Source organism: Heterocephalus glaber, unplaced genomic scaffold (assembly GCF_053883595.1).
Source record: "Heterocephalus glaber isolate CG9 unplaced genomic scaffold, H.glaber_assembly_v1.0 deba00001687, whole genome shotgun sequence".
Lineage (NCBI taxonomy): Eukaryota > Metazoa > Chordata > Mammalia > Rodentia > Bathyergidae > Heterocephalus > Heterocephalus glaber.
In genome coordinates, this window is record NW_028258412.1 from 27,813,329 (window position 1) to 27,827,747 (window position 14,419).

The 14,419-nt window shown below is 46.0% G+C and overlaps 1 protein-coding gene across 2 annotated transcripts in view; it reads right to left on the minus strand.

Moving 5' to 3' along the window:
* Nucleotides 1-14,419, minus strand: part of Ankle2 (ankyrin repeat and LEM domain containing 2) — a 45,043-nt gene that overhangs the window by 20,417 nt on the left and 10,207 nt on the right. The window lies entirely within an intron of this gene.

Below are 14,419 nucleotides of genomic sequence, written 5' to 3' on the forward strand. Positions count from 1 at the left end.
CAGGACCCAGGGGGAGAAGAGAACTGGTTACATTGCTGGCACCCAACAGGGGCACTTCTCTCTCTATGGAGAAGTGTACCAGAATGACCAGACCTCACATTCCTTCTCCTTCTTTTTTACACCCTAAGAAACTGTGGGTACCCTACCAATTAGTTAAAAGCGACTAGAGCAGTTGCTGCTCCCACAACAGAGGACAGGCTCCCTAGCAACCTCCTGCTGGGAATGCTGGCCTGGCAGGGAGCTGGATTTCTGAGGCAGATCTCTGGATGCGAGGAACTGGTGAAAGCCAGTGTGACCGCTGCGAGGCTCAGGCTGGGGCTGCTCCCCCGTGAGTGCACAGGTCCTCCAGTGGAAGCAGGGCCACAGCAGCCTGACCCCCGACCTGCCCGCTGTGCAGCTTGCACTCTTCCACGGGGTGACAGGTAAACTCACTCTGTGCTCTCCAGGCACCCCTTTCCAGGTGACCCGAGACCTCTTCCATCAGAGCCTTCTTGGAAGCCTTCACTAAGAGTTGAACTGCAGGTCTGGGCTTTTCTTTCTCTGCTAAAATGGCTGACTCCCTCTTCTCCAGATGTCTTGACAGATTTACTGTCCCAGAACATAGGATCCTAGCCCACATCCTGGGCTTCCCCAGTCCTGGGTGTCCCCGGTGCCTGGGCTCCTGCCATCACATTCAGGAGGCCCATACCTGGCAAATGGTGCCCTAGATTTCCCAGGGCAGGTATCTTTTTTTCTTTATTAAATTTTCACATAAAAAGAAGAAGTACACAGGGCACTAATTATAAGTAACATCATAACGGATGGGGCATCATCCCTCTGTAAAGACAGACAAGTGAGGTACCACTTTAGTAACATTTTTTCCTGGTCCTTTACCTTCTGTACCCTCTTTTCTTGATCTCTGATCATTGAAGACATTGCTTTAGCAGAATCAAGTGAGGGAGTGGTTTTGGTAGATCTGCACTGTGATGAGGAACCTACTGCATCTTCAGCTGAACTCGTGAGCAGTGAATGCACTGGAGACTTCTTAGGGGAAGTGAATGATTGGGAAGCTAAAGTTTTCACAGACAGGCTTGCTGTAGACGGGAACATGAAGCAACTAGATCTAGGATCTTCCAGTTCTGCATGTAACGGAACTGGCTCCCTGCTGAGAGTTCCACTTGACTTGCTGCCTTCCATGGAGTCCCTTAATGAGTTATTGCTTCTATGGCATATGTCTGATCTTAGGCTTGATTCGATAACACAATCTCTTACCCTATCATCCAAGGCCCCAAGCGACAGTGCTCTCCCCTTGTCTTCTGCCTTGCTCAGCTGCACAGCCGGCTCCTCATTTATCACGCTTCTCAGCTCCTGCAGAAGCTGTTTCAGGTCCCTCATGGGGTCTTCCTTCAGTGCGGTGGTCTTCCCAGAGTGATGCAAGAGGAAGCTGGCTGTAGACTGGGAATGGTCACTCACTCTGGCCTCAAGCTCCCGAATCTTGGCATCTTTCTTATCTTTTAAAATTTTAAACTCCTGCAGCTCCAGTCTCCTATCATTTATCTCTTTCCCAGCTGGGCCTTTTCTACCTGCATGGGCCCCACTGTGTGTCCGTGCTGGTCCACTGCATCATGTTTTCAATCTGCTGGCATAGAATCTTGATCACTCTGTCTTTCTCTGCATCTGCAGCCACAGGGCCTCGCATTCTGTCTGTGCATGCCGCAGGTTCTCCCCCTCAGTCTTCAGGTGCTGCAGTTCCTGCAGCTTCAGGTCCACGCGGGAGCGAAGCTGGTGATTTCTGTGTTGGTAGCCTCTATGGCCTGCTCTTTCTCCTGCAGGGAAGCTCTCAGGTCTGATACCGTCCTCTCCGAGCTCTCCAGGGTCATCTTCTTGGCTGTCAGCTCTTCCACCACTTTGTGCAGCTTCTCCTTGGTGGACTCGAGCTGCACAGTCAGGGAGGACACTTTCTCCAGACTCTCATTCTTCCCCTGGATCGCTGCCATCTGCCGCTCCATCTGGCCCTGGTGCTCGCTCTTCATGGCCTTGAGCAGGGCCTCCAGGTGCTGCACCTCCAGCTCCCACAGAGCAGGTATCTTGCAACCAAGGACAAGGCTGTGGGAGAGTCCTGTCATAACACACTGGAGATGAGTTTGGTTCTGGTCTGGCACCTTTCCCGGTGCTCATGGGGAGTCAATTTTAGATCCGGTCTTGCAGATACCTGTTTCTTCAACCAGATCACGAGGTGGGCCTGCCTCCTCAGTTTCAGTCAGGTTATTGAAGAGACCAATATTGGCTCCATTGTGATATGGACCATTTTCATCAATTCCTGAGAGAAAAACTCCTGTCCCCCGGACAGTGACCCTCCTTATGGAGGTTGGACTATGGGATACCCTCATGAGGGCCTTTTGTGCCTCCCGAGACGCCCTCCAAATAACTGCTATCGAACCCAATTACCCATCACAAGGATCATACTCCGAGCGAAGCCTCCCAGGGTGACACTTCGACACATATCGCAACTAATGTTCTGCTGTCCTGAGCAGAGAGAAGTGAAGAAAAAGAGCAACGGGATGTAAAGGGGACACCCGTTTCCTCCCTGCCTTTCTTACAGATGAGGAACACTCAGTCTCAGAGCTTTCCAGTTACCGCCACATTTGACCCTCAGACCTTGAAGAAAACGTGCCTAATCCTCTATACCCACGCGTGCCCTGGCTATCCCTTGAGTGATGAAGAAAATGGCCGACAGAAGGGAATAATAATAATACAGTCCTCCAACTGGACTTATTTTGCAAAAGGCAGGCCAAATGGTCCAAAGTGCCCCATGTGCAGGCTTTCTTTGCTTTGAGAAACAATCCTGATTGCTGCAGGTCATGTGGCATAGACTTGGCCCTGCTGGCAGCCCTTATCTCCTCAGCTCAAGGGGACCCCCGCACCCCAAGAAAAATCTCCTGAGCCAGGCGTGGTGGTACATTCTTGGGAGGCTGACACAGGAGGATTGCCACAGAGTTTGGGGCCAGCCTGGGCTACATAGTGAGTTCAGGACCAGCCTGAACTACATAGCAAGACCCTGTGTCTCAAAACACCAAAAACAAAACAAAACAAAACAAACAACTCCCAAGGAGCCCCCCGTTCTTACTCCTCTCTCCCAGAAAGAACCTCCTAAAGAGTCTTCCTGTCTCCCTATCTTGGGTCCATGGTGCCAGGGTAGAGGCAAAGATACCCCACTCTGCTTCCCCTCCAAGTGACGGAAGAATGGCCAGAAGGAGCTGCCCACCTGAGGTGAGCTTAGGTCCCATTCCCCCTGGGAGACCCAGGACAGAACGAGACAGGCCTAGGCAAGTTTTCAGAGGACCCCGATAGACCTCTCTTGGAGGAATGCGATGCTCCTTTTGAGCCAAATCCTCTCCAACTCAGAAAAAAGAGGCAGCTCTGAGAGAAGCACAGGTTTTGGGGATGAACAATACACTGCCCGACAAGCAGGTGAAACCCATTTCCAGCTGGGGACAGTAACAGTTCCCCATAAGGAGCCCCTAGGGGACCTTAGCAATTCAATGGGATCAGGATTTTGGAAACAGACATTTCCTGGTCAGCATATTAGAGGGCCTCCAAAGGACCTGAGTCAAACCTCTAAACCATTCCAAACTGTCAATGGCGACACAGGGAAAGGAAGAGAGTCCTTCAGCCTTCCTCAAGCAACTCAAGGGAGCCCTAATCAAACATATCTTCCTGCAACCTGAGTCACCAGGGAGAAAACTTACTTTAAAGGATAAATTCATTGCCCCATTTGCCCCTGGCATTTGGGAAAAGCTACAGAAGTTAGCTATAGGACCAGAGCAAACTGTCAACCATCTACAAAGATTCGCCACCATGGTTTTTGTCAATCAGGATCAGGGAAGAAAGCCAAAGAGCAGGAATGAAGGGACAAGAAGAGGGGCACCTTGTTAGCAGCTGCCCTACGGACCCACCTGGCCGGGGTTCCCAGCAGTCTTCCACAGACAGATGTTATAAATGCACAAAGCCTAGACACTTTAAAAAGGAGTGCAACCAGCCTGCACCCAGGACCTGCCCTACTCGCCAAGGAGACTCCTGGAAGGGTGTTTGTCTTCAGGGATGAAGGGCCCAAAGGCAGACCAGTCTGACATAATGCTCCAGCAGGACTGGCAGGCCTAGGAACTTCCCTCAGCTCCCAAGACCCAGAGCCTCAACCTCCAGGAGCCCCAGCTAACCCTAACGGTGGAGGGTCAAACGGTCATCTGCATCCCGCACACTGGTGGTGCTTTATCGCCTCTTTCTTCCCTGCAAGCATGACGGTGAGAGGGTTATCAGAAAAGGCAGTCACTTGGTTTTTCACATTCCCCTTAAAATGCAGCTGGGGAGCTCTTTTATTTACCCACTCCTTTCTGGTTATGCAGAGAGCCCCAACCCACCCCACGGCTGGGAGGTTGGCACCACTACCCTAATTGCCCCAGGACAGGCTTCTCCTGCCCTCAGAAGAGACTAAGACTAACCCCAAAGTATCAGCCTCAACAGGAAAAACAAGCTAGGCTTTAATTAACTGCCCAGCCAGTAAGGATCCACGTTAAGGACTCAGCCCCCTTCCCACCGTGGAGAATACATCCCCTAAGGGCAGACCCCAGATAAAGATTGAGAAAGATCTTCAAAGACCCAGGGCTCAGGGTTTAAAGGTCCCTGGCCTCCTAACCCCTTGTAATATCCCTTGCAGTGCCCCAATCCTGGAAGTCCAAGAGGCCAATGGGGAGTGGAGGCTACTACAAGACCTCCAACTTATTTTATTAATGAGGCTGCAATTCCCATGCACCCTGTGATCCCCAACCCTCATACTCTGCTGACCCAGGTCACCAAGGGGTCTGAATGGTTTGCAATGTTAGACCTAAAGGATGTTTTCTTTTGTATTCCTCTCAACCCTTTCCTATTTGCTTTTGAGGACCCTTCAAATCAAATGATCCAACTTATTTAGACTGTCCTCCCACAGGGATCCGGGGACAGACCTCACCTCTTTGGGCAGCCTTGTCCCAGGAGTCTCCTACCCCGAGAATAAGGTTCTGCAGTATGTAGATGACCTGCTGGCATGTGCTCCACCTGAGGTGGATTCCCAGAAGGGAAACCAGATCATTCTCAATTTCCTCGCAGATAGGGAATACAAGATCTCCAAGAGTAAGGCTCAGCTATGCCAGTCTTCGGGACAATAGTTGGACCTCACTATATCTGAGGGCTCTAGGGCTTTCAGCAAAGATCAAATTGACCCCCTCTTATCCTTCCTCCTCCCTAAACCTTAAAACAGCTAAGAGGATTCCTGAGTACCACTGGCTTCTGTCGCCTATGGTTCCCAGGCTATACTTTATCAAATGGTCAGACACACAGACACACAAAAAAGCCCATCCTACCAAGAGAACCAGGTAGGCCTTCTAAGCATTAAAAAGTTCTCCTTGGGCCAGGGATATAGCCCAGTAGCACCTCACCTGCCTTGAAAGCCCAAGGTCCTGAGTTCGATCCCCAGTATTGCAAAAAAAAAAAAAAGAAAGAAAGAAAAAAGAACTAGTTGCTCTCACCTAGGCTCTTAAACTAAGCAAAGGCAAGAGGGCTAACACATACACAGACTCAAAGTATGTCCTTCCAGTCCTTCATGCCCTCAGTGCCATCTGGAAAGAACAAAATTTCCTCCCAACCACAGGGTCTCTAATAAAATATCACCAAGAAATTGACCACCTGCTATGCACAGTATCCCTCCCTTGAGAAACAGCAACAACCCACTATAAAGGACACCAAAAGGGAGCTCACAGTAACAGGAAATAGGGCAGCTGATGCTGTAGCTCAAGCAGCAGCACAAAAGCTCCTCCAGAGGCCACTTAAATCCCTTACTTTGGGAATACTCCTTAATTGAGACAAAACCCCAGTGCTCTCAGGCAGAAACTGAAGAGGCTCTTGCCAATGGGCTGCATTTACAGCCTTCAGGATGGTTTCAAACAGAAAAAAAGGAAAACTACTCCCATCAGCTAGCCAATGAAAAGTCCTGAAGGCTCTTCATCAATCTTCCCATTTGGGGAAGGAGGGGATTCATCAGATGGCAAATAAACTATTTACAGGATTAGGCATTAACACACTCATGACAGGGCCATAATTCATATCTCTTTCCTGGGAAGCTCTGATTTGACCGTGTTACGTTCCCACCGGCTTGAGCCACTGGTTGCACATACATGACATCCCACTGAGTGGCTTGTACTACCTGTGGTACAAGCCAGCAGAAACATGTTTTTAAAAACTGTATATTTTAGGGGAAAGGAAAGAGGGAAAAGAAAAAATATGAGAAAAGGAAAAAATGGAAACAAAGTCATTGTAGATAGGGAAGGGTAAAGGGGGTGAAGGGAGGGCAGGGGAAGGGGAAAACATAAGAACCAAGATACTCATGTAAAGGTACAAGATCCCACTGGTGAAAGTAACTGTACTGTATACCTAAAATGTACCAATAAACTTAATGAAGAAAAAAACCTGTAAGTTAAACTGTCAGGTCATGCGAGTTGTGCCAGAAAGACCACCCTCTCTCTCTCTCACAGGAAGGCCCTCATCCTGCTCCAGAATCCAACAAAAGGAGACCTAACCTGGGGAAGGCTGACAGATTTTACCTCCCTGCCCAGAGTAAAGGGGATCCAGTTTCTCTTGACCTGGGCAGGCATTCACCAGTGGACAGACATTCCCTTGCATGACTGAAAAGTCCAGAGGTGGTACAAGCCTTACTAAACGAGACTATGCCCAATATGGCCTGGTCTGAGGGCTGCAAGGTGACAATGGTCCTCCTTCCAGGCAGCAGTTATTCAGGGAGTCGCCACAGCCCTGGGTATACGTTATCACCTACACTGTGCCTGGAGCTCAGTCTGTAGGAAAAGTAGAGAGGGACGGTGGGATTTTAAAACCCATCAGCACAAATTAACCTAGGAGACCCAGCTTCCCTGAATGCCCTGCCCTCTTCCCCATCGTACTACTTAGGACAAGGACCTCCACTCAGCAGTCCGGCCTCAGGGGCTCTCTCTTCCTAATGACTTCCATTAGATCCACAAGTTCCTCCCCAGATGAAACATGACCTCCAAGAGAAGACAGAGGCCCAACCCAGAGAGGACAAACCCCCTCTTTTCAACCCAAGGGACCTGGTCTCAGTGACATCTTGGCCTATCCCCACTCCCTTTCTTGACCCATCACAGGAGAGACCCTGTAGAATTCTCCCACCCCTTCAGTGGCAAAGCTCTCCAAACATGACTCCTGGATCCACCATGCACCTAAAACCGTGGTCAGTGAACCAGAAAAACTTCTCACTGGATGAGCCAGCAAGAGAAGAACAGCTTACCAGATACTCTTGCAAACCACTAAAAGATTTTAAATTTCTCCTTAAGAAAATACCATCTCCTTCTCTAAAAGATAAGTAATGATCAACAGGGAGATGCCCTGACTCATCCCGCTCAGGTTAAACCCCCTGCTAGAAATCCTCATTCTGATTTTCCTCTGGTGTCTCAACCTGTCAGCTCCTCGGAGGGTGGAGTCATTTTCACTGTCAAGTTAGATAAGTCCTGCTCTAATTAAAAAACTAGCTCCACCCTGAAAATATATCCCAAGATCCAAAAGCTGATGGTCTCAGAGTTTCATGTCTCTCTTGGTCCTACTTTGTCCATTTACCTTTGACCTCCTCTCTGTCCTACAATGTTACCCCACCCCCTCTAGCTCTACCTCACCAATACTACAGTAATATCACAACTCATGAACACTTCTGTTTCCAAAAAATTCAGTCTGCAAACAGAGCATTTGGCAAAGTTTTGCTTCCATTTGTGAACTCTGAGGAACACAAATGCAGCCATCTTCCCCAGAATCATGGAACAAATTAAGTTTGTGAACCAAGGTACCACTGTAGACACCTTCCTATCTCTTGTACACAAACTATGGCTCCATGGCGCCTTCCAAGAGTTTTCACCCATCCAAACCTTGTTCTTCTGCTTCTGTCTTTGTTGTTAGTGTAAACTCACCAACCCAATCTACCATTCCCACCAGGACACCCACCCATTCCCACCCAGGATAAAACTCTTAGATCGCACTCTCAATTTTACCCATCACCTTCTCAACCAGTCTAACCCTACACTAGCAAAAATCTGCTAGTTACGCCTATCCTCTACTGCCACAGCCCACTGTGGGGTCCTCATACTGCCCTCCACCTGGCCCCATGTAAAGGCATCCATCACGCACACATTCAATTACAATTCTTTCTCAAAGGCAGTGGCTGGGGCCCAGGACCTTGCTACACAGCTCACCTCTCAAGCTGAAGATCCTCAAACCCTTTAACCCATCACAGGATCCCTGCTTACAAACCTCAATATCTTGACTCCCACAGACCTCTGCACAAACATCTCCTCCCAAAGACCCACACTTTCTCTCAAACCCCAGGGATTCAGGATCTCTGGTGTGACTCTACTCTCACCATTTACCTACTGATCACATGAAACACTTATGTTCCTAAGACCTACTGGGTCCCTGGACTCACACACATAAGGGAAAACTTAAAACCAGCTCAACATTCAGTCACACAGACAACTCTCACTACAGACTCACAGCCAACTGCCCAGATTCAAAACCCCAGAACTAGGCAAATGGTTCCCAAACACAAAAACTTGTGCCCAGCTCACACACGTAGAGGACAAGACTAATCTTTCTATCTAGATGAGAAAAAGCTGACCCTCTCCCTTATAAACAAAGCAGATATGCAATCAAAACAGTAGCAGGTTCCCTTTCAGGCCCTCACAGGGCAGCCTGGGCCAATTACTTCAAGCGTGGACCACACTCAGCGTACTGGCCACCGCAGGGATTAGCCCCCGTGCTGCCTTAACCCCACTGCCTTACTGTCCTTCCAAAACCTGCTTTCACTTGATCTTTCAACATGATTGGAGACTAGACATGTCTGCATATTTTTGCCTGCCTACCAATTTGCATTAGGTTATCTATTCCCCCAAGACAACTTCCTTAAAGGCTCCCAGCCAGTCCTTGTTCTGATCAAACTAATGACCCTACAAAAACAAAAAAGGGCAATCCACTTTAGCGCCGGCCGTACTGATAGGACCAGGGATAACAGTGGAGACTGACAGATTTCCCTCTGATTTAGGGTGGCTGCTGTATCTAATAGCTACCTCCTTCTTCCCAACACGGCCCTACTCCCACAAAAGAGTAACCTGACACTTGCTCTCCTCCTAGCAGCTAGTGACCCAGCCACTACCTCACTCAGCCCCACCCCAGCTCCTGTAAGAAGCACTGCCCATCCTGGCCATGTTGCCTTTGTCTCTTTGTTCAGAGACAGCCCGGCAGATCATCCCTACAAATAAAGGCTTGTTGTGGCCTGGTCTGGTCTTGGTTTTCAGCTTTTTTACCTAACATATCTGGTGCCAGAAACCCGGGAGGTAGATGGTCCATTAAGAGACGATCCCCCGCGGGATGGGGTCAATTGGCCTTTTGGCCACCTCCTCCCGACCACATCTGCCGAGCCAGGACCCTCTCGGGGCTCTCTGCCTTTGCCACTGCTGACGCTGCACATCCACACCGGTCACCAGTCTCTGGGTACTAGACAGTTCAGCCTTCCTCTCATTGGGTCCTCTGTCTCGTTCTCATTCTCTCCCTCTGGGGACTTCTCAGAAATCCAAGTGCTTGGTCAGAGTCCCCTCGGCTGATGGGCCCAGGACCGTGCCCCTGGGAGATGCCCCATCGACCCGGCTGCTCTCATTCTCCCCTCCCCTCCGGGAGACTCACTCGGAGATTGTCAAAGGGGATAAGGATGCTCCTCCCTTTTGCTCTTCTCCCAGGGAGCTGCCTCCTGCTCACTCGCCCTAACATGGGAGACCAACAACCCAACCCCGGCTCCTCAACGCCTCAAGGCTGCCTCCTGGGACAACTCAGGCCGCTTGGATTGTTGGGATTATACTTTAAGCCCAAAAGACCTGTTTTCTCTCTTTTTTATTTCTTTTTTTTTTTTTTGGTACTGGGGATGAACTCGGATCCTTGTGCTTTCAAGACAAGTGGCATAACCACTGAGCTAACCTGGCCCACTTGTTTTCTACTGTAATTAGGTTTGGCCTCAGTACAAATTAGACAATGGGTCTCAATGGCCCGAAAATGGCACTTTCGATTTTCACATATTGAGTGATTTACATTTATTTCTGTCAACGCAATGGCAAATGGTCAGAAATCCCCTACCTACAAGCCTTCTTCTACTTATGCTCAACTCTATGTCAAACCTGTTCACCTTCTCAGGTACTTCGAGCCCAAATTCTTTCGCCTTCCCCTCCTGACTCCAATGCGTTCGATCCAGCCAATTACTCACCGCCCGCCAACACCTCCCATTTCCCCTCCTCACACCAGCACCCAATATCCCACCCTTCCGGCCTCCCCGGGGCTACCATCATGCCCCTCTGGGAGGTGGCAGGAACGGAAGGTATTATCAGAGTCCAAGTCCCTTTCTCACTCAGATCTTTCTCAAATTAAAAAGCGTCTTGGCTCGTTTTCCTCTGACCCTGACTCTTACATCAAAAAATTTCATTACTTGACTCTGTCCTATGATCTGTCTTGACACAATATCTATGTGATGCTGACTTCTACCCTTCCCCCCAGGACAAGAAAAGAGTTTGGATGGTGGCCCAGACCACAGCAGATACATTTTATGCTGCTGATAACACCAAGCCAGTGGAAACACAGGCCGTCACCCCAAAAGACCCACAATAGCACTCTCAGCTAGGCCAGGCAGATAGAGGCCGCAGAGACCATATGACTCTGCCTCATAAAAGGTTTAAAAAAACCCAGCTCACCAGTCTTAACTTTGATAAGATTAAAAAATAACTCAGACCCATGAAAAAAATCTGACACAGTTTCTGTCACGGCTCACTGAGGCCCTTCAAAAATATAGCAAAATTGATCCTACCTCCCAGGCTGACATGATCATCATTAACACTCACTTTATCTCTCAGTCAGCCCCTGATATTAAGAGAAAGATAAAAAAGATTAAAGAGGGTCGAGCAGGGCTTGGACTAAGATTTTTTTAAAAAAGAAAAAAAAAAGTAAGTGGTGGATTAAAAACAGCTAGAAAAGCTCTGAAGAGCATAAAACAAACTAGTGAGAAAAACACTCATGACTTTAAAAGCCAAGGTGAGCACTGTGCTATCCCAAAACGAAGCCAGAGAAACTACACTGCGCTCTACCAGACGTCAAGAGATTTTAAACGAAAATTGAGTTACAGATTTTAGCTAGTTGATACATGTGTTTGTTTCAATTTGAGTTGATGTTTAATTGATGTGCTTAAAACACTTCTTGTGCATTGCAAATTCTTGAATAGTAATCATAGGGCTAACTTGCTCTTTTCTGTATTTTGTTGATAAAAAACTCAAGGTTACTACTGTTGACAACCAGTCAAATTTTAACATGTAACAGTCTGAGAACAGGAAGAAAAAAAAAAAGGACACTTTAAAATTTTAACAGCTAAAGACAAGTTTGTTATAGAGGGTTTATAATGAGTTGGAGGAAAAATATTTAAAAAGCTATAAGTAAAAGATGTATATTTTTGATATAAAAGGATTTTATATGTTTGTCTTGTTAGAAGGACAGGACCAAAAGGCCGAGATACGCTGAGAAGGTATGCAGAAGTGATTTATGAAGGAAACATATATGTTTACTTGTTGGTTTCAAGTTTGTTATAAAAGGTTTACAGGAATAGAGTTTTCATTCCTTCTGATTCTAATTCTACAAGAGATCTCTGTTAATTGACTTACAAAAAGTTTTAAATAGTCTTATTTATAATTATAAACCTAAAAATTATAAAGAGATAAAATTCCATTGGGCTAAATATATTTGAGTGCACTCTAGTTTTAGAAATTGTCTTATACTTTTTTTGTCCAATCATACAGCTGTTTTGTTTATAGATAAAGGTTATTAAGTTCAAGGCATGCTCCCCTTGGTGAACAGAGGAGCAGCCGCATGGAAATATTTTCCAGGCTTTGTTCACTAGGGGGACCTCAACAGTTTTCATCTTACAACAGACTGACCCGATAGTTTTCCTAGCCTTATAAAAGACTTACAAGAATAAATATTACTTAAATATATTATTGTACCATGTTTACATCGACTGTCATCAAAGGGGTAAATTCTAAATATGTTATGGTATGTTTACACCGGTCATTTTCAAAGGACTAAATTTCCTGTAAAAAACAACAATAACAAGGTTTTATTTTTTCTGGTGTACAAATGTATTTATACTTTCTGACTGTACAGGTTTTCTAATATGTTGTTTATGATAATCTTTTTGATTCAGGTATTTGCCTTTTTCATACACTCCAGCTATTTATGATAACAGGTATATCTATGGGCTGAAATATTTTCTTTAGATAGTATCCTATCAAAAGACAATAATTTAGATGAAAACTTTTGATGTTTTTAAAAAATGAGCATGTTTAACAATGGCTATTTTATATCAAGATGGACATTTAAATATGTTACAAAGGTAAGGTCATCATGATTGTCATGTTAAAATATTATTTGTGACTCTTTTTCTAATTCTTTTTTTTGTACCAGGAATCGAACTTGGGACCTTGTGTTTGCAAGGCAGGAGGCAGAACCACTGCGCTAAATCCCAGGCCCATCTTTTTCTGTTAATATTCTACAGGAATTCAACTACTAGAACAACCATGACTGATAAGAATAACAGTTCTCTATATTTTAAATTCCAAAATGCTTGCTATTCAGGTAAAATTGTAATAGTTAAGTTCATTACTCTTGTTGCAATGCTAATGCTACTGACCTTCTCTCCTGGGTGTTCAACAACTAAAGTTTGGAGACCAAAACTAGAAAGTAACTGGGCTATGAGGACAGCAATATTTTGGCCCTGGCCCCTCAAGGTCAACAAAGATCCAGGATACGAGGGAACCTTCTCTACAGGGTCCTACATCTTTGGTAAGTCACTCAACCTCCTGAACAGGGAGATTGCTGGGCACCAGAGGACAATGTACTGTGTGCCAAAGGAGGGTCACCAAGAAAAAATCTCCCATGCTTTCACTGAAAGCAACTTGGTCAAGCAAGGCCGTGACCCATCCTGACGGCTGACACTAACAGAGGAGCACAGAGGCACTATGCATGGTTCCACAGTAATGGCCTGGGGACACTTAACTGACCTTGATAGACAGCAAGAGGTTCATATTGATTGACACAGGCCTCACTTTAACTTGGCCTTAAACACCTGGCAGAAATAAATAACCAAAAGAGGTATAAAATAATGACATAATAATAAAGCTAGACTTCAGAGAAATTAAGACATAGCCCACCCATAAAAATCTTTTGGTTCACTCATAACACAGCCATTAAAAAATAAAAATAAAAAAAACACACAAAACTTTGGGGACAAAATAGAAGGGAAAATCATTAATTAGCTACAAGTGTGTACAGATTCTTTTCAGAAAAATTAAAATAAGCTCTTTGCAGGTGTCCAATCCTAGAAACCATTGGTCTCCAGATCTCTCCTTCTATTTATTTTTTTGGTAGCGGGGATCGAACTTGGGTCCTTCTGCTTGTGAAGCACGCGGCAGAACCACTGAGCTAAATCCCCAGCCCAAGATCTCTCCTTTTAGATAAATGTTTTTCTGATTCTGTGATAACTAATTAACTATCATGTAGTGATAAAAAAAATACAGTAAGAGTATTGGGGAGAAGATCAACTGCTTGTCAGCCACAGCCAGGATAAGTTCTATAACAAGCAGCTACAAGATTTATTCTCTTTAAAATAATGTACATCCTTGTTCTGTTTATGATGCCTCTTCTCTCACTGTGCTCATATTTCCTGGATACCTACCCGTGTCTGAAAAGATCAAGCCTTTTATGTTACACTTGATCTCCTTAAGTTGGCCAGTGTCCTTGTTGAGGTTATCAGTTCTCTTTATTTTTAAATATATCTAGGAGGCTTCCAAAAACTGAGAGATACAGGAATAAAACTGTCCTTTATACAACTATTCCATGGCTTTGCTGGAACTATCAACCTAAAATGTGTGTTTTCATGGCCTTGAATTTAGAGGACAAGTCAGATTCATAGTAACACTGCACTCATTGGTATGCTGGCCTCCAAAAGACATCTGCTCAGTTACATGCACCTTTTATATTCCAAAGAAAGATTACAGAGATTATAAAGATTACATAAATTGTGTTTATCACTCTTCCACTCATTCTCTCAGAGCATGGACATGACACATGGGCCCTTGGATCATGGGCTATGATCTCTTACTTCTATAACAGTCTCTTACTTCTTTAACAGACAGGCCCCTAAACATCCAGCTGTCTCTGTAAGACCTATGTAGATAATGAGAGAAATTACATATCAAATGAGGGAAAGACTTAGGACTCAGTGGGCCAGATATTACCCCCAAGGTGCTAATCA